Source organism: Leucopleurus acutus (genome assembly GCF_964270905.1).
Source record: "Leucopleurus acutus genome assembly, chromosome: Y".
Lineage (NCBI taxonomy): Eukaryota > Metazoa > Chordata > Mammalia > Artiodactyla > Delphinidae > Leucopleurus > Leucopleurus acutus.
In genome coordinates, this window is record NC_139164.1 from 3,001,143 (window position 1) to 3,020,919 (window position 19,777).

Here is a 19,777-nt window from a genome sequence, read left to right on the forward strand (position 1 = left end):
ATAACATCTTATGCCATAATAATACCTAGGGATAAAATTTTCAGTAGGGAATGCATGACCCAGCCCTCTCCCTGTCGAACATTTTGGCCAACCCAAATTTAACACTCACAACTCAGATTATAAGAACGTTAAATTCTTTTCCATGATTTAACTCCTGAAACTCCAGATTTCAAAAACTGTTTCTATTCTTAGTGGAGAAAAGTTAATATTAATAAAAGATTATCAGAAACTCTAGGTTATAAAAAACAGCCTTTGAACCCTTCCAAATGGGTGAATAACCTGACTTTTTTTTTTTTAATGTCACCCTCCACGTCTAATTACATGCCATGTCACAATTCTTAGCTTCAGGAAAAGGTTGAGAAAATGTTTTTCATAAAGAATGTCTAAGGATATGCAGATTGACTTCCTTTGCCCTATAGCATCACCACTGCAGTAGCAAACTCATAAGCTTCCCACCTTGTTGTTTCTTTAGTGATAACCTGAGAGTTGTACTGAAAAAGGATGTGATGGAATACAGACATATTGTATTTTTTTGTCCTATTTACTCATTTAGTCTTTTTTTTTCCCTTTTCTCTCTTCATCTTCCCAAATTTATTGTAAATGCTTCCCTTCTATCATCAGCGGAACGTGGAAATAAGGGTGTGAGTGGAAGAAACCAATTGGCCAACTAAGAGTACGTTTCCTCTGTGTCCATATATTGAATAGTTGATGAATTCACGTAGCTGCATAAGTTAATTTGTGTTGCCTTTGCCACAGTATCTAGGGATATCATTTTCAGTAGGGAATGCATGACCCAGCCCTCTCCCTGTAGCAGCTCTGTGTTAATCCAAGCGTGGTCTGCAGTTCAGCAGATGAATGAACCTGGGGAAGTTTAGAAGTTAAACTGTATGGACCCCACCCTGGACCTTTTGAATCAGAAGCTTTTGCAAGAATCTGTGTGTTAACGAGCTTTCCATAGCATTCCTGACAACCACTGTTCTAGTGGGTTATCTACAAAATGAGAGGGTATATACAACGCAAGAGTGGCCCTCATCAAAAAGTCTACGAACAATAAATGCTGGAGAGGGTGTGGAGACAAGGGAGCCTCCTACACTGCTGGTGGGAATGTAAGTTGGTGCAGCCATTATGGAGAACAGTATGGAAGTTCCTCAAAAAACTAAAAATAGAGCTACCATATAATCCAGAAATCCCACTCCTGGGCATATATCGGGTTGGCGAAAAGGCTCGTTCAGGTTTTTCTGTAACATCTCCTAGAAAAACCCGAATGAACCTTTTGGCCAACCCATTATCTGCAGAAAACCGTAATTCAAAAAGCTACATGCACCCCTATGTTCATAGCAGCTCTATTTACAGTAGCCAAGACGTGGAAGCAATCTAAGTGTCCATCGACAGAGGAATGGATAAAGAAGATGTGGTACATATATACAATGGAATACTACTCAGCCATAAAAAAGAATGAAATAATGCCATTTGTAGCAACATGGATGGACCTAGAGATGATCATACTAAGTGAAGTAAGTCAGAAAGAGAAAGACAAATACCATATGATGTCACTTATATGTGGAATCTAACAAAAATTAAGGAAATGAACTTATTTATAAAACAGAAACAGACTCACAGACATAGAAAACAAACTTATGGTTACCAAAGGGGAAGGGGGCGTGGATAAATTAGGAATTTGGGAGTAACATATACATACTACTATATATAAAATAGATAACCAACAAGGACCCTGTATAGCACAGGGAACTCTACTCAATATTTTGTAATAACCTATATGGGGAAATAATATGAAAAAAATAGATACATATATATGTATCAAGGAGTTACTTTGCTGTACCCCTGAAACACATTATAAATCAATGATACTTCAATTTAAAAAAAGTTTAAAAAAAAACCCATAATGCCTGGCATGCAGCAGACGCTCAATAAATATTTTACTAATATCCAGAAAAATATACTGTAGATACGAGAAGGAAAATCTTAAACAGACTTGGCAAGGCTCTCCCCAGAAAGGTCCATCAAATTTGAGAGCAAACTCATTGGTTAGATATTAACCAGGGGAGGGAGGGAAAGTATCGTAAGAAGGCTGCCAAGTTGGAGTTAAAGTCGCTGGTTTGGCCGCACCATCCTACAAACACTACACATTTTCACTTCAGCTGTATTTGATAAGTGAGTTCAAATTGCTCACCCTCTACCTTAATAAAATATAGACAGCGCATATGGCATGGGACGTCACTACGGAGACGGTACAAAAGTGCTCACCCGCGTACTCTTCCTAGTGAAAGGTGAAAGCTAAGAGAGAGGAAGTTGCAGGGATGTCGCCTGGCTTCCTGCCTCACTGTAGGCATAAACGTAACTCAACAGCTTCCACAGTTTGACAGAAATCATACGATGGAAACAGTGGGAGATGAAACAGAACCGCTTACACGTTCAGAAAGAACACTCAAGGTTAAAACCCGTGAACACCAGGCGTGCTCCTAAATCCCCGTGCACCCATGGAGCATTAATTTGTGCAGGAAGATGGCAGGACATCTTTGAATTTATTCACTAGTGTGTCTGAAAGGGTAGCAAGTTTGGAAAATAGAGGAAGAAGCACTATCTGGAAAAAGTCAAAACAGGAACTGCAACATTTGGATGTAGAAAGGATAGCTGGATTCAAATATTAAAACACTTGTAACCAGGAGACCTTTACTGACAATTTCTCATGTAGAAAACATGACTCCGAGCTTACTATAAATATCTGCAGGGATAATCTAGCTAAATGTACTCATCGGCGTGCATATTTAATTCTTTGTCAATAAACTGTAACGTTTTAAGGACTGTGGCATGTCCTTGGAGTAATGCCATGCGTTTTCTTTTCATGTACTTTAGTATACGAATGGGTGGCTATACGGACGCATCCTGAAAAGCCACGAGGCTGAGCTTCCGCAATGGCTTACGTGATCACCAGCAATCACTAGGTAAACATCCGCTCACTGGGGAGAACATGACCATCTGACACACAGATAAGTTAAGGGATCTTAAGAAATCCATGCGTATGTTCTACATAGAGACTTTCCTATTTGGGATAAGAATTTAAGATGTATTTTTATAAAGACTTATTCAAAAGTCCATGGGTGATTTGAGCCTTGGCCAAGTTCTGCCAAAAAAGAAGCCTGACGTCTACTTTATGGTAACATTCCTTATTATTGGCTTGGCCGAAAAGTTCACTCTGGTTTTTCCATAACATCTTATGGAGAAACCCGAACGAACTTTTCGGCCAACCTGATACCTAGGCATTCAACCAGTGGAGACTCCTTGCCAATACAAGGACACGCTATCGAGTGAGTTGCTAACAATGAAAACGGAAAATAAAAATAAAATAAAAACCACCACCTGTGTTGAAAGGATGACCTAGTAAACAACGTCGGGTGCACTATTTCTCACATGGATATGTTAATGTCATAATTAAGCGGAAGGACCCTACCAGCTCTGCACAAGGACTGTTTCATTCACTTGCAGATTTCTGTAACTGACAGGCACTGGTGTGTGCAGATAATGAAATGCTAAGTCCGGGACATTACTTTCATGCTCAGCTGCTTTTGGTTCCTGAAATAAACACTATCTCATGGGATCCATCAGGTTTATTCCCCTTCTGGATGAAGCCTAGCTGCATTGTACTGAAAGCAGCCCTGGAGATCATTTTATTTTCTAGGAAAATGAGGCATTTAAAAAAAAAGGACTTGCCCAAGGTCATCGAGTTCGCCTCCCCGGAGTCCAAACATTCTGTATGCTACTTTAGACATGAGGCTTGTTTAAATAAAAGACTTTTAAGACCTTTTTCCCCTTTTCGAGCATGATTGTAAAAATCAAGGACAACTTATTTATCATTCCAAGAATTAGTTGGAAAACAATAAAAGACAGTTTACTTTCAAGGTTCCATTCTTGCTGGCCTATTTAGGGGAAGAGAACCTATTTCTTACATTTATGTGCTATAAACATTTTTTTTTAAATGATACACGTGTTGAAAAGAATCGGCAGATGGTTGTGTTTTGTTATGGGACACTGTTAAAATTCATTCAATGAAACGATGATAGGTACCCAATGCATAATAAAGATTATTTAAGTGTACGACTTAAAAAAAAAAGAACATTTTTTTTAAATGAAATCTACAGGGTAGAGTTTATGTTAGGATGAAGTAGCTTAAGCAAGTCCAAGAGAAGGGAATCATTATGTAAAATCCCAAATGACTGAGCATTACAAGAATCACTCAGTTCCTAACACACTGCTTAGTATTTGCAATGCACTGGATAGTGTAACAGGTGAGGCAAATGCCTGTTTTAACTTTAAAATCCTACAATCTTATCGATTAAAACAAGATTGTGCAGAGGTTGAGAAAATAGAAAAATGAAAATCCCAAGGCATGGGATTTTGAGTTCTTGCAATGACTAAGACGATATTATTGTTGTTAATTATAATTATACTCACTTACAAATATAGTTGGTTCTCAATAAATACTTGCTAAATACCTGAATGGATCAATGAATGAATGAACTGCTGGTGGATGTGTTCAATTCCCAACTGTGCATCTCCGCCTTCTAAGGAAATCGGGTGAGGGACATTTCTGCTGAGCCACATGCTGAAAACATTGTAAGAATTAAACATCCTGAGAACATCTGTTATCATTAATTACGTGAAGTGCTCATGTCTTTTTCAACACCAGAAACTAGAAAAAAGTATTACAGGGAAATGTATAATTCCAAGCAAGGCAGAGTATGAACACAGTACGTGTAAAAGTAACCCAGTGGCTAAAGAAGTGGCAATTCAATTCCAATTCTGGCTTCCATCTGTAATTGCCTTATAATTGTCTTAAATTTGAATTTTATTATTTTCATATATATCTCTAGAGATTTATATATATATATAAAATAAAATTAAAATATAATACTAATTTATAACATATAAATACATAACATAAATAAAAATATTATATGTATGTGTATATATTCCTCTCTCCTCCCTTAGGAAATAGTTGCAGGTTTGGGTTTTTTTTTTTTTTTTGAGATATATTTGACATACAAATATACATACAAATGAGATAAATTTGACGTACACTGTGTAAGTCGAAGCTGTGTAACATATTGATCTGATACACTTATATTGCAAGATGATCTCCATTGTAGTGACAGCTAATACCTCTATCACGTTACATAATTACCATTTCTTCCAGTGTTGGGAACAATTATATTCTTTTGGCTTTTAATGCAGTTCACCTTGGTTAGAAATGAAACATTGACTGAAGTCCTGTTTCTGAGAATAACTGATGTAGTCCAATCGTGTGATCCCTGAAGAGCAGATAATGCAACAAAGTTTAACTCTGAGCATCTTGATACATTATGAAATTATATCTAATTCGCTGCTGCACACTAAACTTTATATGTGATCTCATCAACTGAAAATCATCTTTCAAAGCAGAAGTCTTGATTCTTTTCCTCACCTTTCCACAAAGTGTCCTTTTCGCTAGGTTTTCCTGCTTTAGTGAAAACTGTATCATCCGGTTGATTGATAAAAACTAACTGAATCTGTCGTACATTACTCATGTATCACCACATCCGGGATGTGCCAATCATCCTAATTTCCACAGAGCTGCCAGAAAGCACGTTTTAAAATATAAATCTTAGCAGATACCCCCCTATTTCAAACGCAGACTGTCTTTTCATTACACTTGAGAACTCCAACCCCTTATCTGGCCTTATTCACCCTGAAATGGGGGTGATGGTGTACTTCTCATATCCTCTTCCTTACCACGTGTGGTCTGCTCTCCTGGATTTTCACTCCTTGAAGTTACCATGGATCCCACCTCAAAGCCCCCCCAACCCCATTTTCCAAATCTGTTTTCTTCGCCTGTTAGCCTCCTTACTAGGACTTTGCATGGCTGCCCCTACTCCTCCTTTGAGCTCAGCTCAGATGTCTCATTTTCAGACCCTGGAACCTCGCTGACCATCTTATGCATTCTGTGAGCCGTCTCCTCAATTACACTTATCAGACATGCCTGCTTTATTTCTTCGCAGCACTGTCTGTAGTTTCTCTGGTTGGCTCATGGTGTGTTAGCTTTCCATCCCCCACACAGGAATGTAAAATTCACAAGGTGGTGTCTAGTCTTGGGTTTACCTTCACTTCCGTATCACCAGCCTCTAAACTGACTTAGCACACACCAACCACGATAGGTAGGTGCTTGTTTGGGGCTGAATGGTATCTCCCCCCAAATTCGTATGTTGAAATCTTAACCTCGAGGACCTCAGAATGTGACTGTACTTGCAGATGGGGTCTTTATAGAGGGAATGAAGGCAAAATGAGGTCATTAGGGTAGGTCCCAATCCCATAGGACTGGTGTCCTTATAAGAAGAGGAGATCAGGACACAGACACACACAGACGGACGACCCTGGGAGAACACAGGGAGGACACAGCTGTCTACAGGCCCAGGAGAGAGGTCTCAGAAAGAACCAGCCCTGCCCACACTTGATCTCAGACTTCCAGCCTCCAGGACTGGGACAAATAAATTTGGTTTTTTAGGTGCCCAGTCTGTGGTATTTTGTTATGATGGCCAGAGCAAACTCATCCAGTACGCCCCAAATATTGAACCATGTTCATCAAATACTCTTTCTATGTAAAGAAAATAGAATTTTATTTCTGGGAATGATGACACTGTTTTCAAAGCTGGCCCCTTGTTTTGTTTAACTTTGTCATACGATCATCCCATATGACATCATTTTAATCTGGAAATAATTTAAATGAACATTCGCAAGAAAACAGCTCTTGGGAAATTGTCTGTGACCCCAGAACGTCACAGCCCAGAATGCTGACTCAGTGTATGACAGGGCCACCTGCGCAGAAGAACCAGTTGCATTAATAAAAGCATGCACCATCTGACTTAGAGAAGAGGTCTACTTTGCTGATTTTAATAGATGCTAACATCAAAAAGCACTTTTGTGTTAAGCTCTAATAGGATGGAAGCTTGCACATGGAAAACTGTGTCTGTGAGTCACACCAACTCCTAGCGTTTGGTCACTGCTGATGGAACACTCGACTGTTCTGAGAGAAAAGTCGGTGACAAAAGAGCTCATTTTTTAATCAGCTGGTGCTGCGGAGAGGCGTGATCGCTAATGTCGGGACTGGGGACGCAGAAGCAGCGCCGTGTGAAGTGAGGCAGGCCAGCGAGGTTTTCCAAGCTGACGAACTCAACTTCCAGGAGAATTCTCTGAGTGGCGTATTTGCAAGATACGTTTTTATACAATCTACATGTGATGATTAGTCTATGGTATGTGACTGTAATTTAAATGTAACTCACTGACTGCGATTTGGTAGGCAAAGCAATGGAAATGCATCCGAAGACACGGAATTAAGCACTACATTCTCCCCTTCATATCTGGATGACATAGGGTGAATCATTGCACTTCTCTATTAATTTAGTTTTCCATAAGTGTTGAATGGGACAAAACTGGACTAATTTTAAGGTTGCTTACTGTTCTGCAGTTTTATGACTTTAAGTTCCCGACTGGCCCATCTCAATAGAGAGAGGTACCTGTCTCACAGGTGAAAAAACTAGAACTGAAGGGACATTTCAAAATACCATGCCAATGGAAGCGAATTCAATGTCCATTGACAGACGAATGGATAAAGATGTGGTACATATATGCAATGGAATATTACTCAGCCATAAAAAAGAATGAAGTAATGTCATTTGCAGCACCATGCATGCAACTAGAGATGATCATACTAAGGAAAATAAGTCAGACAAACAAATATCATATGATATCACTCATAAGTAAAATACAACAGAAATGAACACATCTATGAAACAGAAACAGCCTCACAGATATGGAGAACAGACCTGTGGTTGTGCAAGGGGAAAGGGTTGGGGGAGGGGTATATTGGGAGTTTGGGATTAGCAGATGCAAACTGTTATATAGAGAATGGATAAACAACAAGGTCCTACTATATAGCACAGGGAACTATATTCAATATCCTGTGATAAACCATAATGGAAAAGAATATGAAAAAGAATGTGTGTGTGTGTGTGTGTGTGTGTATCTGAATCACTTTGCTGGACAGCAGAAATTAACACCACACTGTAAATCAACTATACTTCAATAAAATAAATAAATAATCACGCCAGGGCTTCCCTGGTGGCGCAGTGGTTGAGAGTCCGCCTGCCGATGCAGGGGACATGGGTTCGTGCCCCGGTCCGGGAAGATCCCACGTGCCGCGGAGCGGCTGGGCCCGTGAGCCATGGCCGCTGAGCCTGTGCGTCCGGAGCCTGTGCTCCGCAACGGGAGAGGCCACACAGTGAGAGGCCCGCGTACCGCAAAAGAAAAAAAAAAAAATGATGTCAAGTTGCATAGCAGAACTGTGAAGTTAAGTAAGATTTGCCCTCCTTTTATAAGTGAACTCTTTCATTCGGTGCTCTTTTGGCTGATGAGGTGTAGTATATGATGATATGGTGATGAGGATTACTATAATGATGATGATGGTAGTGCTGGTGGTGGTGAGGGTGTTTATGACTATATAGCTGTCAGGTATTTCGTTAGGTCCGTACTTTTCCAACTTGAGAACATGCAAGAATTGCCCAAGCATTTTTTTGTTTGTTTGTTTGCGGTACGCGGGCCTCTCACTGTTGCGGCCTCTCCCGTTGCGGAGCACAGGCTCCGGACGCGCAGGCTCAGCGGCCATGGCTCACGGGCCCAGCCGCTCCGCGGCATGTGGGATCTTCCCGGACCGGGGCGCGAACCCGCGTCCCCTGCATCGGCAGGAGTACTCTCAACCACTGCGCCACCAGCGAAGCCCCTGCCCAAGCTTTTAAAGGAGCAAATCATGGGCTTTCCTTCTACAGATTATGAATCCGCAGATCTGTGAAGCCCAGAAATCTCTCAGTCATTATGGTGGATATAGTATACAGCACCTACATAGAGAAACATTCCAGAGAATGTACCCTAGTATCTCTTAACGATTGATATTTAATGGAAAACACAAACTACAGCATCTCCAGGGATGTCCATAGACTTTTACACTGACTACTTTTTATCTGAAGGGACGCACTGGTTTTCGACTGAACTGAACACAATTCACACCTACTGTTTCCCCTATAGAAGACATCCTTCCTCACTACTTGCTAAATATCAAATCTCAGGACTTAGGAGTCTGTTCTCTCTAAATGCCCTCTCTTCATCCTGTCCACAATGAGCTCAGAGGGATACTTTTGAATTATGATGGTTTCACTCACTAGCAGATAAAACCCACCAGAATTATTGGACCAAGAACACAGTATGGAGGACGGAACTTTGGGAAATCCAGTCTCAAACATAAAGTGTTTTTTCTTCCGATGCCTATGATCCAGCATCCAGAATCCAGCACTTAGTGATCATGGTTTCAACTCACAGGTCAGGAAAGAGAAAGACAGCGTAGCATGACGTCAGAGGTACTTATTGGTTAGTTCTGTGAGCAGCGTCCATCCATGGGTCACTGGAAACTCACAGGTCAGGAAAGAGAAAGAGCGTAGCGTGATGTCAGAGGTACTTATTGGTTAGTTCTGTGAGCAGCGTCCATCCACGGGTCACTGGATAGAACCCGATCACGTGCCATCCCGAACTGTAAGACAGGATGACAGATGTGATTTCTCCGTGTGTCTAGAAGGTAGAAGGAATGGGTGTGGAGGGATGCTGGAGGGGGACTGATGTGAAATGTGCATTACAAGCTTTCTAAGTAGCCCAACATGACTGGAGCCTAATACATGTGTAGACACAGAGGATGACAAGACGACGAAATACGTGAAAGGGAAAAATCACAGAGCCCCTTGTACGTAACGGCAAGGAGTTTGACTTGTATTCTATAAGCAAAGTATCAGGGAATAATACGTGTCTTAAGATTAAGGTCTGATTTTCCTGAGATGATCCTCAAAACCTTTTCACTAAGGTGCTGGGAAACTCTTAAGTGTGCAGAAGTGGATTTCCTGAAGAGACTTGTAATATGGTACAGCCTGGACCCTGCATACGTTTTTATAAGCCTTTCAAGAATTAGCAGATCTCCTAACAAGTGAAAGAAAATCCCAAGGTATTTATCCAAAAGGATTGAAATCAGGATACTGAAGAGATATTTGCACAGCCATGTTCACTGCAGCATTATTCACAAGAGCCAAGTTGTGGAAACCACCTAAGTGTCCACCAAGAGATGAAAAGGAAAATTTGCTAGATCCATACAATGGAGTACCATTCTGCCTTTAAAAGCAAGGCAAGTCTGCAGTATGGGACATGCAGGAACCTCGAGGACACCGTGCCAAGAGACATAAAACGAGTCACAGAAACAAAAACACTGCACGATCCCAGTTACATGTGGAATCTAAGACAGTCAAATCCATGGGCTCAGACTGTTCTGAGCTGCCTGGGGCTGGGAGGAGGTGGAAATGGGGAGTTTGGAATCAAAGGGCACAGAGTTTCAGGTAAGCAAGGTGAGTTCTAGCTCTGCTGTCCAACAGCGTACCTTGAGTCAACAGTACTGTCCACTTAAATTTTTGTTAAGAGGACAGAGCTCGCGTGAAGTGTTCTTACCCCAACAGAATAAGAGTTTTTAAAAAAGAAAGAAAATCCCAAGAACCCCAAACAATGTGAAACCGAAACAACCAATGAAAAGCAAATCCTATGAGTTGAAACCGAAACGTAGGCTGTGGGCAAGGTCAGATTTTTTTGTTTGTTTGTTTGTTTGGTGTGTGTGTGTGTGTGTGTGTGTGTGTGTGTGTGTGTACAATTAAATACGAACACTGTGGAAGGAACTTGGAGATTCAGGCCGGGGCCCATCAAACAAGATGGGTGAGCAGGACCCGGGAGCCCTCTAGCAGGCAGCATTCTTGGCAGGAGCTAAACTGGTCTTAGGTCAATATTTATCTTGGCTTCCAGCAAAAGCCAAAGCAAATATCTCTGGAAGAAAGCAATTCCCACTGAGGGCACTGATGCTGCAATTATGTTGAATCAAAGATGAGATCACAAAATAAATAACCAAAATCCAAGAGGAGAAGCCTCTCTGAGTGACAAAAGGAGAGGATTCGGGAACGCAAAGCCATACTATAATTGGGATTATCATACAAAGAATATAAAAGCCAGGTCTGGAACGTTTAAAAGCATTCAGAGGATAAGGAAAAATCTGAGGGTGTGAGTATCACTTCTGAAAGCAATCGGTGTCACGTCAAAAAGAACAATACTGACGTTTTAGAAAATCTTTGAATTTAAAAGTCCAAAAGATGGATAACAATCAATTTATCCATAGCTTAAGGGAACGAATATGAAAATAGAAAAGGACTGAAAAGACGCAGTTCGGGGATATAATTATGAGAAAAATACATAGGACGTAGAGAATGTCAAGATCCGACACACATCTAATCAGTCCCAACAGAAGAGAATACGCAAATTAGGAAATGGGCAGCACTCAAAGATGTAATAGCTAAGGATTTTCCAGAACTGGAGAAAAACATGGACCCACAAAAATGGAAAGGAAACCCCAAAAAGCAGTAGATAGACTCATCACAGTGAGACAGAACAGCAAAAGGGAAGATCTAAGAAGACCAAGAACAAAGGCATATTTCAGTTAGACTCAGGGCAACTTACAAAAGCAACAACTCCACCGGATTCTACCTTTGCCTTTGGGCCATTTAGAGCTATTGCCCCGCGGCGCACAGAGGTTTCAGAGGATCCCTAATCATGAATCCTAAGAAAACAACTTGTGTGGGTTTTGTTTGGTTTTTGCTTGTTCTGTTTTACAGGGAGAGCGCCACTTGTGACACAGTCTTGATCTTGCAGGACTGATGATTTTCACTACTTGCTTTTTTCTTTGTTTTCGTTTCTTTTCTCTCAGCAACGAATCTCCAAGGTGTATCTCTCTCTCCCCTAATTCCTTCCCCCAAGGACCCTCCCCCCACTAAATCATAGTCAATATCTATAATTACTTGCGTTTTACTGTAAACACGCAATTGAACAAAAAATAGATAACTGTGGCATCAGAGAACAATAACAAAAGAAGTATAAAGTACCTTGACTATTTCTATGAGTACTGATACACATTTTTTTTTTTTTTTGCGGTACGCAGGCCTCTCACTCTTGTGGCCTCTCCCGTTGCGGAGCACAGGCTCCAGACGTGCAGACCCAGCAGCCATGGCTCACGGGCCCAGTCGCTCCGCGGCATGTGGGATCCTCCCGGACCGGGGCACGAACCCGTGTCCCCTGCATCGGCAGGCGGACTCTCAACCACTGCGCCACCAGGGAAGCCCTGATACACATTTTTTTAATGGAGAAAATTCTCACATGTAAAGTAGGACATTCATTTAATTGGTTAATGAAATGATCCGGGATGAGAGAGAATTCTCTGGGTCTGCGATGTTTCATGCTATCTGGAGGGATTTTCATCTTATGATTTTTTTCTGGGGGTGCCACTAATTGTCAAGGAGAATTTACTCGTAGGGACCCTGACCACACCTTTGAGAAGAAGGGGATGTATCGGAGTTCCTGACAGCAGCCTCGGTGGAGTCAGAAGACACGATTCCGAGATGTAGGAGCCCATTCGTGTGCAAGAGGCATAGGTGTCAGATGAGGAAACAGCTAATGAGAGACGGGAGGTTACGAAAGAGGAACTAGAAAGTGCAGTCGGCAATGCTGAGCTGGGTCCCCAGTGTTCCCCCAGGGTCCCCTCATCCTAATCCTTTGTTTCTAATTCCCAAGGGATGTCAAGCAACACAGGTGTCATTGACAGTCATTCCCAGGTCCATTTCTAGCCCAGATGTGACAACACTGAGGCTCTGTCCCAGCTGTGCTTTCAGTCTTAGAATTGGGCAGAAAAGTAAAACCTAAACAAATGAACAGTTCTATTCAAAGTATAAACATGTATTAGGAGGTCGGGATTGACACAGACACACTACTGTATATAAAATAGACAACTAACAAGGACCTACTGTAGTGCACAGGGAACTCTACTCAATATACTGTGATAACCTATAAGAGAAAAGAATCCAAAAAAGTTATGTGTATATAACTGAATCACTGCGCTGTATACCTGAAATTAACATGACATTGAAAATTAACTGTACTTCAATAAAATATATATTATTTAAATGACACACCACAGTTTTACAATATTTAGTGGTGAAGAATGAAATAAATGATATTGAGGGAAAAAGAAAACAGTCGATACAGAATTGAAGCTATTTGAGATTATCCTTACTTCTATTATTTTGTCTATTACATAATTTCCTGCAGATAAACAGAAATGATACATTCTGCATTGCCTTCTGTTTCTGTTTTTACTTTACTTAATCACTAGCTTCCTAAAGAGAACACACCATATTTCAAGATATAAATATGGGTGGAAAATAAGAAATGCAAAGTGTCACCCTGACACCAAATATTTTATTGCATTGGCACTTAAAAAAAAAAACAAACTACAGTGAATGTCCACATTATATATGCTTTAAAGCAAACCAAAACATTTATCTTGGTGCCAGTAATGCTCTGGAACCCAGATCCCGGAGCCACATCTAAACCAGGGTATCTGTGTTCCATGAAAGTTCATATTATATTCAGTGGTTACATTTTAAATAAGAACAGTAATAAGAAAGACATTGTTAAATTGTTTCTGAAGATTTAGGAGAAACATGGATAGCAGATAGTGCAAATAGAATAAAATAATATAAAGCCAGGTATACTTTAAATATTTGCTACGCAGTCCAAGCTTTCTGTTGGTTCTGCACTAGATGGCAATGTGTTTTCCTTTAGATAAGGTGGGGTGATTCTTTCAAATTAGTAACCTGCCTCTTCTGCTGCTCGGTATTAAAAATAGGTCAGTAATGACCCTCTTTTACAGATAATTCTTTATCACTGAAAATAGCTCTTCTGATTCCAGGCTTTCCATGTTCAGATGAACATGGAAACGTGTTCATTTCCACGTTCAGATGCTTTAAAAAGTGACTGTAAAGAGACACTGTTCTACACGCAGTGAGTTAGGCTTCATTAGAATCGTGCACGTCACAGAACGTCTGCGGACGCCTTTATTCATCTAATTATAATATTACATGGAAGAAAGGAGTGTGTGTGTGCGCGTGTGTGTGTGTGAGCGCACATGCGCGCAAATAGGTAATGATGTCCTTTATTTGAAGGATGCTGTTCTTTATTTTATTGAAGTATAGTTGATTCACAATGTTAATTTCTGCTCTGCAGCAAAGTGATTCAGTTATACACATATATACATGGTCTTTTTGCATTCTTTTCCATATGGTTTATCACAGGATATTGAATATAATTTCTTGTGCTATACAGTAGGTCCTTGTTGATTATCTATTTTACATATATTAGTGTGTATATTTTAATCCCAAACTCCCAGTCCATCCCTCCCCCAGCCCCCTCCCCGATGGCAACCACAAGTCTGTTCTCTATGTCTGTGAGTCTCTTCCTGCTTTGTAGATAAGTTCATTTGGGTCGTATTTTATATTCCACATATAAATGATATCATATGATATTTGTCTTTCTCTGACTTCACTTAGTATGATAACCTCTAGGTCCATCCATGTTTCTGCAAATGGCATTATTTCATTCTTTTTCATGGTTGAGTAGTGAAAAATGCTGTTCTTTTTTTTTTTTTTTTGGTTGCCTTGGCTCTTCGTTGCTGCGTGCGGGCTTTCTCTAGTTGTGGCAAGCGGGGGCTACTCTTTGTTGCGGTGCGCGGGCGTCTCATGGCAGTGGCTTCTCTTGTTGCTGAGCATGGGCTCTAGGCACATGGACTTCAGTAGTTGTGGCTCGTGGGTTCTAGAGCACAGGCTCAGTCGTTGTGGTTCGTGGGTTCTAGAGCGCAGGCTCAGTAGTTGTGGCGCATGGGCTCAGTAGTTGTGGCTCACGGGCTCTAGAGCGCAGGCTCAGTAGTTTTGGCTCGTGGGTTCTAGAGCGCAGGCTCAGTAGTTGTGGCTCGCAGGCTCTAGAGCACAGGCTCAGTAGTTGTGGCTCATGGGTTCTAGAGCACCGGCTCAGTAGTTGTGGCGCATGGGCTCAGTAGTTGTGGCTTGTGGGTTCTAGAGCACAGTCTCAGTAGTTGTGACATATGGGCTTAGTTGCTCCACAGCTTGTGGGACCTTCTCGGACCAGGGTTTGAACCCATGCCCCCTGCATTGGCAGGTGGATTCTTAACCACTGCGCCACCAGGGAAGCCCAAGAATGCTATTATTATACATGGATTGTACTGTCCTGCAGAGTGACCACAATAGGAATAGATATTGCTGGGGTGCAGGCAGGCCACCCCAAAATGTGCCTCCCTGGCATACTGATTATTTTGAATTAAAGTTACTTAAGAAACAGCCGATGCAGGAGGGACATTCTGACCCTCCTCTCGGTCTCCCTGAAGCAGGAAATAAATCCCCCCCGTGAAAGGTTCCCTCTCTGCCTCTGGACACAGAAGGACATCCTTACGGCCAGAGACAGGGAGTTCAGGCTGAGAAGCCTGTTCTTTCTTTAACTGACTGCCTCAAGCCCGAACTCTGATTAGATTCTTCATTAACTAAACACCGGTGTTCCTTTGTCCTGTTAATTCCTCACAAATGTATTGTTCCTTTGTGTAAAAAGTATAAAAGCCACCTGCTTTGGCCACTTCTTAGGTCCTATTTCTAGGAGACCTCTGTGCACACAAATTAAAATGTGTTTCTTTTTCTCCTGTTCATCTGTCTTGTGTTAATTTTATTATTAGTCCAGCCACAAGGACTCAAGAGGGGTAGAAGGGGAAATCTCCCCCTCCCCTACAATATTATAAGAGATTAAAGATAACAGACAACCATTTTCCTCAAGTTGTCTATAAACACGTCTCATCACATGATATTGACAGTCAGAGTCATTTATTCAGCACAACAAATATGTATAAAAGCGCTCTGTTCTGAAACAGCAAATATTTGCCTAAGAAATTCTAAGACTTAATGGTCATACACATAAAGTATTTAATTTCATCTATGCTCCTGACACATGGTTTAGGACCTTATTATACTTAATGGAATGTGGGTTTTTTTCTAACTGAAATTATATTCATAAAAAGAAAATCATTGTTTCATTTCAATTCTATTCTATTTGGCATTACTGTGTTGCAGTCAAGTAGAATTTCTGAAAGCGAAAGGATATAAAAATCATCTTAAGGCAAAAGCAAGTGAGAAAAGTAAATGAAAGGTCTTCTCATAGATACTAACAATTTTATCACATAAATGCCTTAGGCACTTTGTTTTATTGGTCACAGAAAAGCAAGTGTTCACACTCTACACACACACACACAGTCACACATGAAGGTATCGGTTTCATTTACAAATGTAAACATCTTGTTCTTTCTGTGTCTGAAGGCTCAAGTCTCACGATGTAATCCACACCTCATTTCCTGTTCACGAACCGGGCTGTTACAGACCCCTGAGGACGGATGCCATGGCAGATGCCCCGGGTTGTATCTGTGGCCGGGGGTCTCCCAGACAGCCCTGAAGCCTCTCAGGTTCACCCTCTGGGCTTCAGCTGTGACCACCCCTCTGTCATCACCGACTGTGACAGCTCATAGCTTTGTGATGTGTGGCCACTGGGCTGCTGGTCATTTTACCCTAATCAGGAGTTCCCACCTGGGCTGACACAAGCCTCACTTAACTGTGATCATGGATTCTGCTGGGGGAGAAATTTGGAAAAGATGCAGTCAGGTGGCTTGTCTCTGCAATGGCTACATAAACAGGTCAAGGATAGAACAGCAGAGGCTGGAGAGTCTACGTACAAGATGTGAGTCTATGTACTTGGATGCCCAGCACCTGGAGTGGGCTAACTCAACCAGCACTTAGTCAACAGGGTTGACCAGAACACCAAGATGTGCTTTACCATGTACCTCGGGCTTCTCATGGAATGGAGGCTGGCTACCAAAGATGCAGCATCCCATAAACGTGTGGTCCTCACAGCCAGGCGGAAGCTGCCAGGGTCTTATATGGCTACACAGCATGACTTCTGCCCTACATGATGGATCCAGAAAAACACAGCCATCCCTGAGTCAAGAGGAGGGGACCTGGAACCCTCATATTTGATATGGTGGGTGGCAAAGAATTTGTGGGCACTCTTTAAAGTTGCCACACACAGCTACACCCACTGGATTGCCCCTCCATGGTTTGCTATCACAGTAAATCAAAGTACGGGTCAGCACTGCTGTAAAAAAAAAGATTTCCAAATTTCACAGCACTTCTCAAGGATCTTGAGGAATTCAAGAAAGAACTGTGAAAATCCATGGGAATTCTGGAGCACAGGTATTATCGATTACTCCAGGATGGCCAACCTCAGGTTTCCTGTTATCCAGTCCCTTGGAATCATAGGTGGTTCAGCAATTATACGCAAGAAAGCAGATAACAGACCGTGAAATGTGGTAGGTTTTGTCTTTAAGAGGAAGTAAAATGAGAATAACCATTGGCTCATTCAACACAAGTGCTTACTGTTAACCCTGAAGATGCATACTTCTTAAAGGAACATTTAGGGACATCTCTAAAGACGGGACTTTTTGAAATGTCTACATTTCCAGGACTACACAGTGCTAAATGAGATTCTTAAGATTCTTCACTTTCAGAACACACTACATAGATTGTAGTACCTCTACGTAGATTCTTTATTTAAAATTTATTTCATTGAAGTATAGCTTATTTACAATGTTGTGTTCATTTCTGCTGTACAGCAAAGTGATTCAGTTATACATACATAGATTCTTTTTCACATTCTTTCCTGCTATGGTTTATCATAGGATACTGACTATAATTCCCTGTGCTCTACAGTAGGACTTTGTTGTTTATCCATCCTATATGTAATAGTTTGCATCTACTAATCCCAAACTCCCAATCCATCCCTCCTCCAACTCCCTCCCCCTTGGCAACCACAAGTCTGTTTCTGTTTTACAGATAAGGTTCATTTGTGTCATATTTTAGATTCCACATATAAGTGATATCATATGGTATTTGTCTTTCTCTTTCTGACTTACTACACTTACTATGATCATCTCTAGGTCCATCCATGTTGCTGCAAATGGCATTATTTCATTCTTTTTTATGGCTGAGTAATATTCTACTGTATATATGGACCACATCTTCTTTATCCATCCCTCTGTTGATGGACACTTAGGTTGTTTCCATGTCTTAGCTGTTATGAGTAGTGCTGCTATGAACACTGCGGTGCATGTATCTTTTTGGATTAGAGTTTTGTCTTTATATATGCCCAGGAGTGCATCCCACATTTTAAATAGGTTGGGTTTTTAATACTTTTGTACTTTCTTCTATGACCCATGGACCAAGCAGACCTATTTTTCTTAAATTGCCAAGTAGTCAAGGACTTCCAAGGTAATTGCTTTCATTGATTTTAACTTAATTCTGTTTGATCAAAGAATATACTTGATAGAACTCCAGTCTTTGAAAATGTGTTATGGTTTATTTTATGGCCCAGAGTATGGCCGATCCTTCTGGGTGTTTCATGCACACCTGAGGAGAGGATGTGTTCTACACTTGGTGGGGGGGGGGGGGTGAATGTTCTGCAGAGGTCAGTTATTTCAAAGTGTTTGAGGGGGCAGCTCACATCACCTTTACTCTTAGCGGTATTCTACTTGTTACACCACTTACTGAGAGGGCAGGGTCGAACTCTGAATCTGTAACTGCAGATTTAACTATTTTCAACTTTAGATCTCTCAGAATGGTGTTGCCTCTATTTTGAATCTCTGTTACTTGTGTATACACATCTGTAATACGTTTATATTTTCCTGATGATTTAACCCTTATTGTTAGGAAATGTCCTTTCTTTTTTTAAAAATTTTATTTATTTATTTGGTTGCATCAGGTCTTAGTTGCGGCTCCCGGGCTCCTTAGTTGCAGCATGGGAACTCTTAGTTGTGGCATGCATGAGGGATCTAGTTCCGTGACCAGGGATCAAACCCAGGCCCCCTGCATTGGGAGCATGGAGTCTTATCCACTGCACCACCAGGGAAGTCCCAGCCTCACTTATTTAAAGTTTAAGTAAGTGATCATGGTCATGTAATATTGAAGATGGCTGTGGACACTTATTTCTCAGCATCTTCCTCATGATAGATCCAAAGTGACAAGAGTTACTTCTGAATGAGTTTCAGAAAAAATGGGCAGGATGAAGATTGGGTACATTGTGACACGACCCTTCTCGGTGACACACAACATCATTGCTAAGATTCCTGATAAACCTACAGGAGCAGGGTCCTTGCAGGAACCAGCCAAGGAGGTTTTCTGTACGAAGATGGTCCCGTGACACAGCAGTAGGCTTGTGTGTGGGCACCGGGAAGGTGGAGAGAAGCTTGGGGACAGAGCTGAGGACCTCTTAGAAACCACAGCTTGAGAGTGGACACATTACATGCCGTCCTTCTGCAAATGTCTACTGGGCATTTTTATAAACATTGGTATAAAGTATTGAGGAAGCTTAGAAGACCCTTCCTTCTCCTGGGGAGCTTCCCATTCGTCTGGGAAAAGCAGGCAAACAAGTAAATACATGGCTATTAGGTCAGATGTCGATGAGTCGTGGTGCGTAAAATAAAACGGAGAGAACAGCTGCGACAGACTACAGGTTTGAAGGAGGATGCCTTAACATAATCGAAGGAACATTGCGCCACACAGAAAGAAGGGCAAGGGCAGACACCTTGGGATGACCATGCTTCTGCCACTGGAAGATTAAGTGTGTGTCCCGGGTGGAGGGCTACTGAGCCTGTGAGGTCATGGAGGGT